The following is an 18,698-nucleotide window of genomic DNA, read 5'->3' on the forward strand; positions in this document are numbered from 1 at the left end:
CTCATCAGATCTCATAAGCTAAGCAGGGTCGGCTCTGGTCAATATTTGGATGGGAGACCACCACGGCAGGCTACGGTTGCTGCACAGACAATGGCAAACCACCTCTGAATGTTTCTTCCCTTGAAAACCATATGAGCCTGCCATGACTTGACAGGACACACACATGCTCGCACATGCGCACGCACCAAAAAACTTGCCTAAGTTACTAATTTTGTCTGGAAAGTGCAGAATACTTGGGAAAGACTTCTATAGGTTATGCAGTCCTACACACGAACACATAAAGGTGTCTAATAGTGAATCAGACTATTGGTCCATCAAAGACAGTCTTGTCTACCGAGACTGGCAGGGACTAACCAGGATCTTAAGAAGAAACCTCTCGCATCACCCACTACATGATCCTCTGAACGGGAGATGCTGGGGGTTGCACTTGTTGGGACCGTCTGCATGCCAAGCCACGGCCCCTCTAACCAGCTTGGTGCCATCTTTTAAGTGAAGGCAGTCCAACAAGGGCAGCAGAGAGCTGCTGTAGCACAGTGGTTAAGTGGTTGGGCTGCGAATCAGAACTCTACTAGTTCAAATCCCACTACTGCCATGAGCTCAGTAGGTGGCCTTGGGTAAACCATACCTCTCAGCCACAGCTCCACAGCTGTATTGTGGGGATAATAATAACACTAACTTGTTCACCGCTCTGGGTGGGGCACTCATCGTCTAGAAGAGCAGTATATAAGCACAGTTGTTATTGTTATTCTTATTCTTATTCTTATTCTTATTCTTATTCTTATTCTTATTGTTATTATTTAATGACATTAATGTGCTAAAATGGGTTCTTTCCCATGGGAAGACTTTAGCCTTTACAGTTAACACAGGAGTCTTCTTGCCTCTAGCCCTTTGAATGTCATTTTAAGACCATAATTTTTATATATATGTATATATTGAAGAAAGGAAGAATGAAAATAAATAAAGCCATAACTTGTAAAATAAGAAATAAGGGGAAAATAAACATCCAGGTGCTTTATATAGCTAAACACAGGGCTTTTTTTTCCGGGGGAACGCGGTGGAATGGAGTTCTGGAACCTCTTGAAAACGGTCACATGGCTGGGGGCCCCGCCCCCTGATCTCCAGACAGAGGGGAGTTGAGATGGCCCTCCGGCGCGGAGGGCAATCTCAACTCCCCTCTGCCTGGAGATCAGGGGGCGGGGCCCCCAGCCATGTGACCGTTTTCTCCGAGGGCCACCCACTGAGTTCCACCGCCTCTTTCCCCAGAAAAAAAGCCCTGGCTAAACATATAAGACTGAATTCTTCTGTCTCAGGCATTTCTGTCCCACCCTTCCTCCAGAAGAGCTCAGGGCAGCATCTGTGCCTCTCTCTTCCTCATGTTATAATCACAAGACTCCTGAGAGCAAGTGGCTGACCCAGGCTGTCCGGGGAACTTCCAGGCTGACTCTCCTAGTCCGGCACTCGGTCCGCTATTCCACGCTGGCTCTTCTGGCTTAAGTAGCTTATGATTTATTTTAAAGTTATTATTAGTTGAACTGGAGCAGCTGGGTCTTTGCTCGCAAGACTCCCACGAAGACCTCCAGCAAACTGGGATACGGGTCTGACCCCAATTTCTTTCTAGGATGCTAACCATTTATTGTAGCTTTGGAAGGGAGGAGAATGGAGATAGTTCTCTTATTTTCCAGAGTTTAATGGCATTTTCCACAGCAATTAAGCGGAGGTTTTTCAAAAAGGACAAGAGATGAGAGGGAAAAGTGGAGCCACCTCCATCTTCAATGCATTCTGTGCCCAACCTTGATTTATTCCTAGCCCCAGGGCACGAAGTCTTTGTTTCAACTAACAGACTGTGGTTTTGAGGCCTGTTATTTTCAGGTTAACAAATGGCTCTGCAGTGGATGGCTGCTTTCAAAGGACTCATCTCAACATGGCTGGGTTTTGTCCTGAGCAAGTTTCTTCAGTCTCTCCCTCTCAGGCATGCGGGTGTTTTGAGTCTTTCCTTGTGCCATCAGATAAAGTACCTTGTGTTTTTGTGTTAGTTGCGCAGTCTGGATGCCCAGAGCTAGATGAACACAAAGTTTGGCACAGGAAGTGTTATTGCTGGGACTCTAAAAAGTTAAGAGCAAGAGTGACTCAGCAAGGCTACCCAGCGAACTTGGGAGCTGAGCAAAAATCCAGGCCTGCTACATCCTGCTGGCTCCCAGGAAAAATTGGTGGCTTGCTTTACTGACCCTGTGCTATGTTTGCACACGCAGGCGGTGTTAACGTGGCAGGAGGCAGGATGCTTTTTGCATTAAGAAAATCCCTCCCTGAAAATGGAAAAATAGCTCAGCAGCAGGAGAAAGAGTTTCTATTTCCACTCTGCTTGCTGTGCTGGTTTTCTAGTTACAGGGAGTTTTTAAAGCATAGGGGAACATTCCAAAGTGGCGATCTTCCCCCTGCAGTCTGAAGAGGGTGCCGTTCATCCTGTCCTCTCGGCATTTGACCACTTCATTCTCTTACATCTGTAGGCCTAAAAATCCGAGCGAATCAAAGCAAACAAAGCACCAATAGATCCGCCGTAGATCTCCCACCTAAAGACCAAATTAAAGCAGCCGGTGGTGGGGTATTCAGTCTGTGGCCACACAACGGTGTTGGGGGAGAGGGGTTTATACTGCTCCCCTCAGGACCGTTTTCCCAATGCCCCTCTTCCTGCCATTTGTCTCGTGGGGGCACACTCATCCTACCAGCCAGGGATCTCACTGCAGCTTGCCTTGTTTAGGCTCAAAAAACTTCATAAATCGATACTCAAAGCAACACTGCCGGGCTGGCAAATGTGATTGCTCATCTCCCTGTCTTTTGAGTTTTTGTTACCTCCTGCATGCAGCTTTCCTTCTCACCCAGACGCCCGCTCACCCACCCGCTCACCCACCCACCAAGGCAGCTTTACAAAAGTATCCGCTGGGGGCGGAGGGAGAGAAAATGTTCCAGGCGTTGTGTGAGTCTCTCTTTCTCCTTTATTAGTTTTTGCGGTACAGTAATATTTCTCCCAGCAAGACAGTCTGGCTACATTTTATTACGCAGATTTCTTTAGGAAGGATGCTTTCTCAGCTGGAAAACAAACCTTCATGCATCTTGGAATCTACTTTTTGGGAACTGGAGTCACTCTCTGAGCATCTATGCACATATGTTTACATGCGTATGCATACAGATGGCTTTTCCTTTTCTGGAGCCTACTACATTGAGATTTCCAGTTTTTAAGGAAAGCTGCCCCAGACCTTTCAGAAATTCAGGGGACTTGAAAAATACAGACTTCTCCATGGAGATGTGTAGATCCTGGGACGCATCTTTTCCAAAGATCTGTGCCCTCTCGACCAAGGCTGAAACTAACCAGCCTTGTTCCATTGTGGATTTGGGTAAATTGTTCCCAGGGGGGGTTCTTGCCCTGACCTCAGCTCAGAGGTGACGTTTGTATTTGGCTTCTGGCATTTGCTTTTTGCGCCCTGCCTCTTGTCACTCCAATAGCCAGGGCAGTGGCTGCAGTTTCCTCCGTTTGGCTCAGCTGTGACGACTTTGGAAGGCTCCGCTCTGGCAAGCTGCTGGTGCCTTTCTGCAAGGATGCTGCCCCCTGCCCCGGAGATCCCCTTCGTTCTGACTCTGGCCAGCCACTGGCTTGCTTGTGGTTTTCGAATGTTGAAAGTAGAGTTGCCCGCTCCAAGTTGGGAAATTCCTGGAGACCTTGGGGGTGAAACCTGGAGAAACCTGGAGAAAGTGAGGTTTGGGGAGGGAAAGGACCTTGGCATGGCACAATTCCATAGAGCCCCCCCCCTCAAAGTAGCCATTTTCTCCAGGTGAACTGATCTCTGTGGCCTGGAGACCAGTTGTAATTCCGGGGGATCTCCAGCCACTACCTGGAGGCTGGCAACCCTAGGCTGAAGTGGCAAACCATGCAGAGCTGTGGCAGGCACCATCTTCTGCAAGTGGCTACTTTAAAATTCATGGTGGCCTTTTATTATTATTTAGCTATCTAATTTCTCCTGCCTCACACTGTCTAGACCCAGATGCAACCACTGCAGCTGGTATTTACTCAGAGGGACAAAATTTGCCTTTTCTGCCCTTTTATTAAAAAAATATAAAGCTAAGCTTTGCATGTTACAAAGAGGGAAAACCCAATTTCCAGTGAACAAAGAAATTCTGCTGTTTTATTTCATTTTTCCAAGATCTTTTTAAAAAAAAGCTGTTTATGACCCAACTGTGGCAGAAAGGGCCACAACCCGCTCCCCCCCCCGCCCCCCACCCAGTCTTGCCAGTCTTTCCTGGGTGGCTGTGAAACAGTTACTGTTGGGAACCTTCTCTTGTCTTTACACGCTTGGAATGCATCTCCAGAGGGCCAACGTTTTGCAGAAGCTGTGGGTGCCTGGAGGGGAATTTTGTTGTGTTTATATAAGAGTATCTCAGTTCCCATCGTCCAGGGGAGTTCCAGGAAAGCAACAACTGGCCTGCGTTTCTAACGCCAGGAAAGGAAGCAAAAAAGGAACTTTTCCTTGTGGATGAAAACACTGAGTGGAGAACATTAACGAAGAATATTTTGTATGGTTTCTCGTCAGATGTCTAGCCCCAGCCACCGCCCTCATCCTGCCAGGACCTGGATGGGCCCTGTTGGTTTATGACCTCTTGAGGGTCAGGCGATCAATACTGGGGATCCCCTCAGGAAATTACAGGGACTGACATGCAGGTGGATCCAAGGGGAAGGCAGACTCTGGAAATCCATGGGGCTGTACTGACCCCCAGGTAATTTGGAATGGACCCCACTGTTGAACATGTGTCTCCTTTCCACCAGTTCCACTTCAGATCAGAACTCAGAACCTCTGAGTCTGGCTTGATTAAAAAATGGAAGGGATTGCAAGCCTCTAGACCATGTCTATGGACATGAAATGTAGTGCTCCGCCCCTGGATTTCTAGCCTTGTGTGCTAGAGTGATAAAGAGAAGCTAAAACGTAGGATACAGAGCTCTGAGAGTAGCTGCATGAAGCAGTTCTGTTCAACCTGTGGGGTTTTTTTTGTAACATGGTCATTCAGCAAAATCCTCCATGCCCCTTGGCCTTCCAGAGGGTCTCCCCACATGATACTTGGCTTTAACGTGTTCCCTGTAGGCAACGCGTCTTTTAAAAAAGGAGAGTTTGAACGAGCTCAGAACAGCACCACGGGGGGAGGAAAGACTCCTGCCCTTCCCCCAGTGCTGTTTTCTTGCATGAAAACCACGCATGAGGAGAGTTATATCCCTGATTTCACACCTCCATGCGGAGAATCTTTGCAAGAAAATGGCTTGGGGAGAAGGCAGGAGCACTCCCTCCACCCGAGGTGCTGTTCTGAATTTGTTTGAGTTCTCTCTCTCTCTTCAGCTGATGTGTGTCTGCAGAGAGCACGTTAAAAGCAGTGCATGCCCGTGCAGAGGCCTATTTTGCAGCGAGACCCAGGGTCATCAGGTTGGCTGTTGCATGAAGCAAGAGGCTGGACTGGATGGAGCAATCGATCCTGCTGTTCTTACAAGCAACGGAACCAAAACTCCTTAGGAGGGAAGAACGGGTATGCAGCCGTCGGTCTCACTTCACCGACGCTTCTTGCGAAGTCGATCCATCCTGTGGGTTGCAGACTCTGGCATCTACCCCACAGCTAAAGCAGGCAGTCGCAGCATTCCTGGGCATGACCATGAGAACCTCTAGTGGCTTCCACTGCTGGGGGATGCTGGAAAAATTTGATATGGTCGGAGAATTCGTGTGTGCCTTTGGTTTCAAAAATGTGCTGCTCCACTGTCAGTCCTTCCCATCGATCTCACGAGGAGATCACTGCCTGATCTCTGATTAGTTTTGTAAACATTCTGATAGCTGTTGGGGGTTGTTGCGGTGGGATTTGGTGCATTAGATGAATCCCCAGGCTAACTCCCTCCCCTTAATCTTCTTTTTCTTCTTCCCAAGGCCTTGGGATACCCGCTAAGCGCTCTGGAAAGTTTCCCTAGCCCCGCCGAAATAGCTCCCAAGTCTTCTGGTTGAAAAAAACCTGCCGCATCTTATCTTCTGCCAAGGATGTTCTCAAGCAAATCCCAGCAGGTACCTGGACGCGTGTCTACTTGCCCACTGGAGGGAGCCAGTTCCCCCGCCGATGGAAAAGAAACAGGAGGAGAGTTGCGAAAACGCTCTTTGGGCCTGGTTGGCCACCAGCACGTTACTCTCCAAGCCTCCTCTTCCAGCTGCTGTTAATAATTTCTCTCCCATTTTTTCTCATGAGCTGGTGCAGCACTGAGGCTAAAAAACCCAGCTGTGATGATCGGGGAGGTCCTCGTTCCTGTCTTGCATCTGCTACAAGATGGGCTTTGGCAAGCACCCCTGCTCTCTTCCAGCCCTTGATTGGCAACATAAGGACAGCATGCTGGGGGCATGTGAAGAGTTGTTTGGGGGGGGGGAGGCAGCTTGGAAATCAGTCTGCCAAATCTATTTCATCTTCCTTTCTTTCTAATTTTTTTTTGCTTCATTTATTGCCTTTCTCCCCTGTAGGGACCCAGCACAGGTTACATGTTCTCCTCTGCTTTATCTTCACAATAACCTTGTGAGGTAGTTTAGGCTGAGAGTATGTGACTGGCCTAAATTCTCCCAGCAAGTTTCCTTGGCAGCCCCAGGGATTCGAAACTGGTTCTCCTAGATCCTAAGTCAACACTTTGACCACTACATGACACTGGCTCTCCCTGGCTTTTAAGGGGCTCTCAGCTGCCACTGACAGCTGGTTCCTCCTGAAGAATGCCCAGTCCTCCTCTAGACGATTTCATTGCACTGACCCCCTTCATTTGGTTAATTTTTTAAAGTCATGTTTTCTGCATACCTTTCCTATGCAAAGACACCTCTCTTGTATGTGGTGCTTTTGTGACTAGCATGATGGCCAGTTATTATTCTAACAACCTTGGCCCACCTCATAGGGCTGTTGTAAAGATTACAAGGCTATCATGTGTGCAAAGAGCTTTGAAATTTCCAGTGCTCAGATAGACTATTCCTGCTTCAAACATGTTAAATAAAAAAGAAACTGGCTGACCACTGCTCTCTAATGTCACACACCCCTGATTTTCTTTTCCTCTCCTCTCCCTCAGTATTATGTGATTTTCTGTGGTCAGATACAAGTAGAAGGATGATAAATTGCACTAATGCTATTCTGTCTGGTCTGCTGCTCTCACTAAGCCTCAGGTAACTTGTAAGTCCTGTCAAGAATTGTATTGCATTAGCTCAGAAACCACGTCAGCTAATACAACATGTAACTTTTTAACTGTCAGGATCTCGCGTGACCTTTGATGATCCCATTTCTGGCTCCTGTCATGATTTGCACCTAAATCAAGTCTAATTAACCTGCTGCAAAACTGTCTTGCGTGCTATTCCACAAGCAGGGCTTTCTCAAAACATCTTGCAGAAAGAAGCGGCAAAACACTGAGGGAAGGGGAGGGAACAATTCTTGAGCTCTTGACAGTGGCTGTGATATTTTTAGAGGGAGAAAAGCCTTGGATTTGATTGGGAGATGCTGGAAACTGAGAGCCAGGTTGAATTTTACAGGCTATTCCTCCTTTGCCACAGACTTATTTTGTGTCCTTGTCAAAGAAGAAAATTACCCGTGTGGTAAAAGTCTCCACAATTATTAATCAATAAAGCATATACCAATTAATATCATGTAACACTGTTTCCATAATTTATTTTTAGACGATAAGGGACGTAGTAATTGATTTTATATTTCCATTTGTTTCTCTTAACACAACCAAGAACTATACCATATATTGCAACCTCCCTCGACCTCAATCATACAGGCATCCTATGCGTTCTAAGAACAATTCATTAAAGTGTCCCGTGCTCAAAGTGCTGTAATTATTATTATTAAAGTGCAATTGCTTTCTGGCATCCTATGACACTATTTCTCATGTAGAACCCAATTTGCCTTGCATACAAATACAATATAGGTATAGTCCAAAGGTGATTCCAGACACTGTGAACGTCACAGATCCCGAGAAGACCTATATTCCTGGTGTACGTTGGTAGTTCTGTGACTGCGTTCTCTAACGGACGGTCCAGATCCTCACAAGGTCCGTTTCCAAAGTTCTTTTTCAAAGAGCACAGATGCTGGAAAATACACACAATACAATATAGAGTACCCCCAATATACAATACATGTAATAATACATTCATAATTCAGTATACTCACTCAAAGATTCTTATGATTATCCTTCCATATCCCTTTCCAATTTGTCAATTGCTTCCATCTGTATCCTATCAACTAACACCCGTTTTATCTACAGAAAGCAATCCACGCCCTGATCGCACAATGTCAATCCTTAAAGTGACATTATTGCTATAATGGTTACCCCAAAAAGCAGGTATAATCGTTGGCTATATTTAGACCATTGGGTATGAGAGTGTTGAGTTCGTATATCCAAAATGTCTCCTTTTGATGCAGTTCTCTATTTGCAGCCATATATTCTCTTTTCCGAGATTTGAATAAAACGGTAAACAACATATCCCTGTCGCTGTGCTTTTTATCTAGATAATGTTGGACTAAAGGAGCCTCTAATACATTGTTCTTGATTCCAGACTGATGTTCACTAAGTCTTGTTCTAATGGAACGTGTAGTACTTCCTACATATAGTAATCCACATGGGCATCTCAGAACATATACCACTCCTTCAGTGCCACAATTGACAAATTCATGCGTGGTCTCAATTCCTAGTTGGTTCAAATCCTCCACAGTCATTATTAGGGGGCATTGTTTACATCTTCCACACCTATACAAACCTTTCGGTAGTCCTGTATCCCTTGGATCGATGTCATAATTTAAGTCCGAATGTATAATCTGGTCTTTGATATTCCGTGTCCGCCTAAAGGCTACTGAAGGGGGAGTCTCGCAGCCCGGGATGTCATTGACAAGCGGCCAGTATTTCAGGATCGCCCTTCTGATAGCATTGGCTTTATTGCTATAATCAAAGACACCCACAATGCGTTCCCCTGTTGTTCGTTCCTTTGGTATAAATAAATCTCCTCTAATTGTTTCATCAGCACGTTGTCTTGCTTTAAATAGAACCCTATCTGGGTATCCCCGTTGTTTAAGATGTTCCTGTAATATATTGCTTTGAGCAATATAATCAGACTCCCTGGTGGAATTTCTTTTGATTCGCAAAAATTGTCCAAACGGTAAGTTGGCCCTTAGGTGTCCAGGATGAAAGGATCTATAATGAAGTAATGAATTTTTGTCTGTTTTCTTCTTAAATGGTTTTACCGCCAAGGTTCCATCCTCCTTCTTATATACTGTCACATCCAGATAGTCCACAGACTCCCTACTTATACTCCAAGTGAACTTGATGTTGGGATGTATACCATTCATCCATTCCCCTAAATTCTGCATGTCAACGTTCTCATTGGTCACCAGGAAGAGGTCGTCTATAAAACGGACAAATATAATAATATCCTTCCAAAATGGGTTAATAACAGGATTACAGATTGAGTCCCTTTCCAACCGCCCCATAAAGAGGTTCGCTATGCAAGGTGCTGCAGAGCATCCCATCGCGACTCCTCGAAGCTGAACATAAAAATTGTCCTCTACTCTGAAATAGTTGTTTTCTAATATTATTTCCAAAAGCGATATCAGGAAAAAGGTAGGTGGATGTAAAGACTCCCTCTGATCTAAGGTGTTCATTAGCACTAGGCGTGCCTCTTCATGTGGAATGTTAGTATATAATGAGGCAACATCAAGTGTTGCCAATATTGCCCCTGCTGGTAATTTAAAACCCTCAAACTTCCTCACAAAATCCCGTGTCCAGCAAAAAGGTAGGTAATCTTCTTACAAAGCCCTGTAAAAAGAAGTCCAGATATCTAGATAACGGTTCCAAGACCGAGTTACTTCCCGATATTATTGGGCGTCCCGGGGGGGGAACCCCTCCTTATGAATCTTTGGTAATATATACATAACTGGTGTTCTGGGAGACGGATTAATTAAGCCCACAGACTTATTTTGTGTCCTTGGCAGGGCCGGCGCGCCCATTGAGGCCAGGTAGGCGGTGGCCTCAGGCACGGGGTGCCGGAGGGAGCGCCGGAAGAGACGCGGGGGGTGGGAGCGCGTGCCACAAAGCAGCCGCCACCTACCCCTCCCGCCCCATACCGCCGCCAGCACAAGCCCCCGGCCGGGCGCAGCCGCCACGGGCAGGCATCTGCGACGGTGCAGGCAACCGAGCAGGAGAGCTCGGAGGCCGCCCGCCACAGCAATCGGGCCGGCGACGGCGCGCTCCCATGATGACATCACACATGACCTCATCACGCAGGCCAGTGCGTGCATGCTTGCGCACGCGTGGGGAAGGCGCCTGGCCGGCCGCAAGCACCACAAACCCTTGCACCGCCCCTGGTCCTTGGGCAAACGTTTTCTCAGTTTCTCCATTGGTAGCTTGGATAAAACAGTGATGTACTTCAAAAGACAGATTGTGATTTGTGATTGTACTTGGGCTGGACTTGGACCTGGGAACAGGTGACCAGGACGAGCCAGCAACAACCCTGGGGGAAGGGACACCTGATGCCACTGGACCCCCTGCAGTCTGAAGGGTGAGCGCCAGGTGCCGCTGCCAGCATGCCATGCCCGGGGCAGCCAGTCCCCTTCCTCACAAGGCCAGATGCTGGCGCGCTGGTCCTCCGGGTTCTTCTCCCACCCAGTGGGAGCGAGGCAGCAGGCGTGCAAGGAGGTAGCTCAGTATAGTGCCCAGCAGGCAGCCCGTGTTGTGGCTACCCAGCCAGAAGCCTGCCTAAGCGCATACAATGCTTCACAAGATTGGGGCTCAATCAAGCCCTGGCTGGATGAAGTCCAGGAACAGGTGGGACCTCTTGCCCTCCAGGATATTTAAGCTCTGGGCTAAAGGGCAGAGCCCTGCTGTTTCAACCGGTTTGTATGGCTACTGTGCTTGTGTGTGCTTCCTCTGGGCCTGGACTTAACACTCAGCAACGGAGAGACTGCGGCCCTTAACCTCAGTGCCCTTCAAAAGACTGGACCTCGTCTCCAGCTACTGGGTGGTCCCCTTGTTTCTTAGGAATCCTGGGATTGCCCTTGCAGTCGGAGCCAGAACAGATGTAATCAAGACGGGAAAGCCTTTTGCAAATTAAAAATGAGAATTAGGAATGTCTATGACATTCACGCGTCAACGGGAGTATTTCCTCCATTGGTCCAACAGTTGTTAGAACCAGCTGCTGCTCCTTTCCATAGTGCCTCTGCGTTGGAACCAAAAGCAAAACAGAACCTCTGCACACCCGGGCAGTATTCCCCTGAGCGCTGGACACGGGAGCAATTAATGGGGGATGTGATCATTGCCTCCATGCGCTGTCGAGGCTTCGCAGGGAGGGCAAAGTGCTAGAAGGTGGTCTTACCTGGTGAGGGAGGGTTTGCATTGAGAACTGCAGCACAAAACAGAATTTCTTTGCTAAACAGCCTTTCTTTTCCTTGGCTGCGCTCTATCACTTGGAGATTTGGAAATCCTAATTATATTCAGAATGGATAATGATATTAATGGGCTAATTAACACTTTTGCTGATTGCAGCTCTAAAAAGGGAGAGTGCAGAAATGGGAATGAGTAAGCAGCAGGGAACGTTCCTTTTGATGAAATGGTGAGCAAGTTCTGCACTGGTGCACCTCAAGAGGAACATTAGGAAGAACTTCCTGACAGTTCGAGTGATCCCTCAGTGGAACAGGCTTCCCTGGGAGGTGGTGGGCTCCCCTTCTTTGGTGGTTGGGGGTTAAACTGAGGCTAGGTGGCCATCTGACAGCAATGCTGATTCTGTGAGCCTGGGCAGGTCATGAGGGGGAGGGCAGGAACAGTGCTAGTTAATGGTTCCTCATCCTCTTGGAGAAGAGCGACAAGTGGAGTTCCTCAGGGATCAGTCCTGGGACCTGTTCTGTTCAACATTTTTATAAATGACTAGCTTGATACCCATGTTTTGCTACAGTATTTAACTACTTTAAATCCAGTTATACTTATAGGTATGTAACATTTTTTGGTTTGTGTGTGCATGTTTTGGTTTTTTTTGAGTTGGCAACCCTAATGAACTTTTAGGGGAAGACCGGGAGGTGCATTTTACCTCAGGACACATTCAATGACCCACAACAGCAACTGCATACTGTTTAGAATGTGGGGCGTATGCGACCAATCAGGCCACATACACAAATGACCTCCGTGTTCCAACTGTCTTGGGAGGGGGGGGATGAGGTGTGGAATGTTGTGAGCTCCAATCAGCCTGCATATGCAAATGACTTTGAAAGGCTGCCCCAATCAGGGAAGAGTGGCCGAGCTGGCAGTGGGCAGGGGCGCAAGCAGGCAGCAGCCTGCCAGCCACACAGGGAAGCTGTATCCCTTTGGGAAAACACTTTTGACCTCTTTTGACCCCTTAGGGGGGCAAATTTCTTAAAATCTCTTCTTAATGGGTGTTTACATCATGAAAGGAATGTTTTCCCCAAATGTTATGTTTCTAGGTGCAGGGTTTGGGGCTGGGCATTGATGAATCATTCAGGACGCTTGTATTTGCAGATTTGGATGAAGGAATAGAGGGAATGCTTATTAAATTTGCAGATGATACTAAATTGGGAGGAGTAGCAAATGTGGTCAAAGACAGAGTAAGGATACAGGATGATTGTGACAGGCTGGAAAACTGGGATAAAACAAATAAAATGAATTCCCAGCAGAGATAAATGCAAAGTTCTGCATTTAGGAAGGAAAAATCAAATGCATAATTATCAGATGGGGGATACTTGTCTTGGCAGTAGTATGTGCGAAAAGGATCTAGAGGTCTTAGTAGATCATACACTGAACATGAGTTAGCAGTGTGATGTGGCAGCTAAAAAGGCAAATGCGGTTCTGAGCTGTATCAACAGAAGCATAATGTCCAGATCACGAGAAGTGATAATATTGCTTTATTCTGCTCTGGTTAGACCTCATCTAAACTATTGTGTTCAGTTTTGGGCACCACAATTTAAGGATATAGACAAGCTGGAAGGTATCTAGAGGAGGGCAATGAAGATGGTGAGGGGTCTGGAGACCAAGTCCTATGAGGAAAGGTTGAAGCTCAATATTTTTAGCCTGGAGAGGCTAAACATGAGGAGACTGCTCATATTTAGTTTACAGTCCACTCTTACCCCAAGATCCCTTTCACATATACTACTGCCCAGAAGTGTATCCCCCATCCAGTATTTGTGCTTCCCATTTTTGCGGCCCAGATGTAATATTATACACTTGTCTTTGTTGAATTGCATCCTATTCACAGCTGCCCACTTCTCCAGAGTATTCAGGTCTTTTTGAATTTTAATTCTATCTTCTTGGGTGTTTGCTACTCCTCCCAATTTGGTATCATCGGCAAATTTAATGAGCAGCCCTTCCATTCCTTCATCCAGATCATTGATAAAAATATTGAAAAGTACCGGGCCCAGGACTTCCGGTTTGGGATTCATGGAGGTCTAACGCAGCTCCATTTGCGGAGCTGACCGGATTGCCGTTTTAACCGGCCGGAGGGGTGAAAATAACCCGCGGCCGACTGCTCTCAGGCGGGGAGCAGGCAAAGAACGCTCAAGACCCTAGGGTGAGTTAGATCTCGGACGAGGGGGGGCTCTACACAAGGAGTCTCCCCCCCGATCCTTGAGGTCCCACCTTGCGACGGGTCGGCTATAATCTCTGCGGCAATCCTGGGGCCAATTCGGCTGGCATAAGACCTACATACCCAAGCTTCGATCGGGGAGGGAAGTCGAGAGGAGAATTTAAGATCGAAACAGCGATTACAACCCGAGAAAGTTGAAGAGAAGGTAAAGATCGCTATCTCTTGAAACGGGACAGATTGACAAAAACAGAGAGGAAAGAAATTAGATTTTTAAACTGCAACAGACTAGTGAAAAGGAGGTGAAGACTCGGCAGGAGTTGTATTTTAAAAGAGACTAAGTTTAAAGAAGTTATTACAAAAATCGGACTATTGTTTTGAATACCTGTGGTTTTGGAGCTGTGGGAAAAAGACACCATCGCGAGACCTGCTGTGGGAAGACGGGAGACAGGAAGTGCGTAACAACAATAGAGTGGCTGGAGGGAAGCGGCCCTTGCCAAGGGACAGGAAGTGGGGAATCGCCATTTTTGAAAGTGGAAGGGTCGTGGCTTCAGCGGAAGAGGAAGTAGGCCATCTTGGATTATAATAACATAGAGAAACCATAGAGAAAAGACGCCCGACATTTTGGATATAAAAAATTAATTTTGGCAAAGATTGGGACATTTGAAAAAAAAAAGGAAAACGTTCAATTATACGCCACGGAGTTGAGGAAGAGAGCAGATTCGTGGGAGCGAGCTAGAGCAAGCCCCACGATGTCGAAAAAAGAGTGGCAATCGGCAATAGAAAATTTGGACAAAAAACTTATAGACATGATGAAAGAACTTAAGGACACGAAATTGGAGCTTATTAAAGAGGTCAAAGAAGTTACACAGACAGTAAAGTCGGAGCTGTCAGAAGTGAAAAAAGGCGTGGAAACGATTAGCAGTGAATTACAAGGAACGAAACAGAGAGTCAAAACAGTAGAAGACGCGATGGAGAATTTAATAGAAACGCAACAAACAGAGATGAGATCGGTAAAGGGGAGGATGTCAGTTGCAGAAACTAAACACATGGAGAAGCAGCTTCGTTTTCGTGGTCTGCCAGAAGTTGAAGGGAAGTCAGCGCAAGAACAGATGACTGAGGTGTTGGCTGAATACCTGGGGAAGGAGGAGGAGGAAATTGTGGCTATCCTAGATGTGGCGTATCGTGTGAACTCGAGAATTGCAACCCAGAGGAAACTACCAAGGGATGTGATCGTGCAGTTTACAACTAGAAATATGAAAGAGATGATTGTGACAAAACAATTTCAAGACCCATTGGAGATCGATGGCAAGACGATTATCATAATGAAGGAATTGCCCAGATCAGTGTTACTGGACAGGAAAAAATATAGAGTGTTAATTCAGACTTTGAAGGACATGAACATTAGGTACAGATGGGAGTTACCGGAAGGAGTGTCCTTTGAGTTTGGAGGGGCAAAAAAGCGTATCAGATCTGAGCGTGAGATGGAGAGATTTATTAAGGACAATGAAAAAGACTTACCAACAAAACCATGAATATGGAATGTAAAGTATTATCTTGGAATGTAAATGGACTAAACTCACCGAATAAGAGAAAAAATATTTTTCATTGGCTACTAAAACAAAAATGTGATATTGTTTGTTTGCAGGAGACCCATATTAGAAAACAGGATGTAAAATATTTAAAATCTGGAAAACTGGGCAAAGAATTTGTAGCGGCTTCCAACAAGAAAAAAAGAGGAGTGGTGTTGTATATAAAAGAGGAGCTGCAGCCAAAATTTGTTATGAGAGATGTGGAAGCTAGATTCGTAGCAGTGGAATGTAATTGGAACTTAAAGAGAGTGTTGGTAGTCGGACTTTATGCACCTAACGGTGCAAAGGAAAGCTTCTTTGAGGACTTAAGGAAGCATTTAGACGATTTTGTATATGACCAGATAATTCTTGCTGGAGATTTCAATGGAGTGACAGATTTGGAACTAGACAAAAAGACTACAAAAGTACAAAAGAAAAGAGGATTATTGCCAAAGCCTTTTTTTGAGTTGATTCAACAAGAGACTCTCGAAGACGTATGGAGGAGAGAATATCCTAAAACCAGACAGTTTACTTTTTATTCTGCAAGGCATCTTACATTATCAAGAATTGATATGATCTGGGCCTCAAAGGACTTAGCGTTATGGACTAAGGAGGTAGAAATAATGCCGATGGTAGGCTCAGATCATAACCCAATTATGTGGAAATTTGGAAAAAGGAGAAAAAGGAAAGCCTGGAGAATAAATGAGGACTTGTTACAGGAAAGTGAGAATATGGAAACATTAAGAAGAGAGACTAAGTTTTTTATACAATACAACGTGAATAAAGAAGTACCAACCAATAAAGTTTGGGATGCGTACAAGGCGGTTGTAAGGGGCATACTAATGGACTTAAATGGCAGAGCAAGAAAAAAGAAAGAGGAGAAAAGACAAGAGATTGAGGAGAAAATAAAAGCCAAAGAAGCACAGTTAAAAAAGAGACCAGGGAAAAAGAAAATATACCAGGAAATCAAAATTCTTCAAGAACAGCTAACAGCAATGAGTAATAAAGAATTGGAGTGGAACCTTAAAAGACTGAATCAAAAAGCGTTTGAGGGTGCTAATAAACCTGGGAAATATTTGGCATGGCAATTGAAGAAGAAAAGGGAAAAGAAAATAATAAATAAAATCTGTGAAGAAGATAAAACGTACTTGGAGCAGACTACCATTAGTAGAGCCTTTTATAAATTCTATGCTAAACTGTATAATAAAAAAGAAGTAAACAAAGAATCAATAGCATCATATCTGGAGAAAACCAAACTTCCAGAAATCTCGGAAGCTTGGAGAAATAAGCTGAACAGTGAAGTAACTGACGAGGAAATAAGCAAGGCAATACAATCCGCAAATCTAGGAAAGGCGCCAGGGCCAGATGGACTTACGGCTAAATTTTATAAGACAATGGCCAATGAACTGGCACCATTCCTAAAAGAGGTGATGAATGGAGTTTTTAGGGATCAAAGGATTCCAGATACTTGGAGTGAAGCGAATATATCATTGATCCCAAAAGAGGGCCAAGACCTGACCAACGTGAAAAACTACAGACCTATATCACTACTTAACAATGACTATAAAATTTTTGCGAAGATATTGGCGGAGAGATTGAAGGGGTGGCTCTCGGAAGTCATAGAGGAGGAACAAGCAGGCTTTTTGCCAGACAGACAAATAAGAGACAATTTAAGGACAGTGATCAATGCTATTGAATACTATGACAAGCGTTGTGACAAAGAGGTTGGTTTCTTCTTTGTAGACGCTGAAAAAGCGTTTGACAATTTAAACTGGGACTTTATGTTTGCCACTATGGAAAAGCTACAATTGGGAGAAAGATTCGTCAGAGCAATTAAGGAAATTTATAGAGACCAGACTGCAGCAATTGTAGTGAATGATGAACTGACCAAGAAATTGATGATTAGTAAAGGAACAAGACAAGGTTGCCCGTTATCTCCATTGTTGTTCATTTTAGTATTGGAGATTCTGATGATACAAATCCGACAAGATGAGGAAATACGAGGAATAAAAATAAAGGACTATTCATATAAGGTCAGAGCATTTGCAGACGACATAATGTTAATCGTAGAAGACCCACTGGAGAACATGCCAAAAGTGATAGACAAGATCAAGGAGTTTGGAGACTTGGCAGGTTTCTTCATTAACAAAAAGAAGTCAAAGATATTATGCAAAAACATGACTAAGCAGAAACAACAATTGTTAATGGAAACAACGGACTGTGAAGTAACTAGTAAGGTGAAATACTTGGGAGTTGAGCTGACTGCAAAAAATATAGATTTATTCAAGAATAATTATGAAAAATTATGGACTCAGATAGAGAGAGACTTGATTAAATGGAATAGATTGAACCTGTCATGGCTGGGCAGGATTGCAGCAGTTAAGATGAATGTGTTACCAAGAGTAATGTTTCTGTTACAGACAATACCAATCATCAGAGACTCTAAACAATTTGAAAAATGGCAGAGGAAAATATCAGATTTTGTTTGGGCAGGCAAGAAACCTCGAGTGAAAGTAAAAGTTTTACAAGATGCAAAGGAGAGAGGCGGAATGCAACTGCCCAATCTGAGACTTTACCACGATGCAATCTGCCTAGTTTGGCTAAAAGAGTGGATGACATTAAAGAATAAGAAACTATTAGCCCTAGAGGGATATAAAAAAATTTTTGGATGGCACGCATACCTATGGCACGACAAAGTAAAGGTCAACTCGATGTTCCTACATCATTTTGTAAGGAGAAGTTTATATACAATCTGGAAGAAGTACAGAATTTACTTACAAGAAGGAACCCCCTTGTGGGTGGTTCCATACGAGGTGATAGATCCGAGAGCTGTTGATAACGAGCAACAATGTTTAACATACAAAGAAATAACTAAAATTGAAGTATCTAAACGTAGAATAAAGACGCAAGAGGAACTATCACCTAATTACGATTGGTTCCAGTACAGACAGATTAGAGATTTATACAATTCGGACTCTGCAAGAGGGGGCATACGAACAGAGAACTCGGAACTAGAGCAGACCCTTCTTAAAGAAGACAAGAAAAGAATATCCAAGGTATACCAAGTACTGTTGAAATGGTATACTGAGGATGAGATAGTTAAAACACAGATGGTGAAATGGGCTATAAATTTCAATAAAGAAATAACAATGGAGGCATGGGAATACTTGTGGAAAACTACAATGAAGATAACGACATGTATCAATATTAAAGAGAACATTTTCAAAATGATCTATCGTTGGTACATGACACCAAAGAAGATTGCGCTAGGGAACTTGAATACTTCTAATAAATGCTGGAAATGTAAGAAACATGAGGGCTCCCTCTATCATATGTGGTGGTCGTGTGAGGTAGCTAGGCAGTTCTGGGGGGAAATAATAAGAGAAATGAGTGAAATTCTACAGTTTCAAATAAATAAGAACCCAGAACTCCTGCTGCTAAACTTGGGAATGGAGGGAATTCCAGCCCATCATAGGACGTTGATTTTTTATATGACTGCAGCAGCTAGACTTTTGTATGC

General features: G+C 44.8%; 1 pseudogene; it reads right to left on the reverse strand.

Annotated features, from left to right (window-relative positions):
- Positions 1–18,698, reverse strand: part of LOC129338474 (ATP-dependent DNA helicase DDX11-like) — a 75,312-nt pseudogene that overhangs the window by 51,349 nt on the left and 5,265 nt on the right.

Source organism: Eublepharis macularius, chromosome 12 (genome assembly GCF_028583425.1).
Source record: "Eublepharis macularius isolate TG4126 chromosome 12, MPM_Emac_v1.0, whole genome shotgun sequence".
Classification (NCBI taxonomy): Eukaryota; Metazoa; Chordata; class Lepidosauria; order Squamata; family Eublepharidae; genus Eublepharis; species Eublepharis macularius.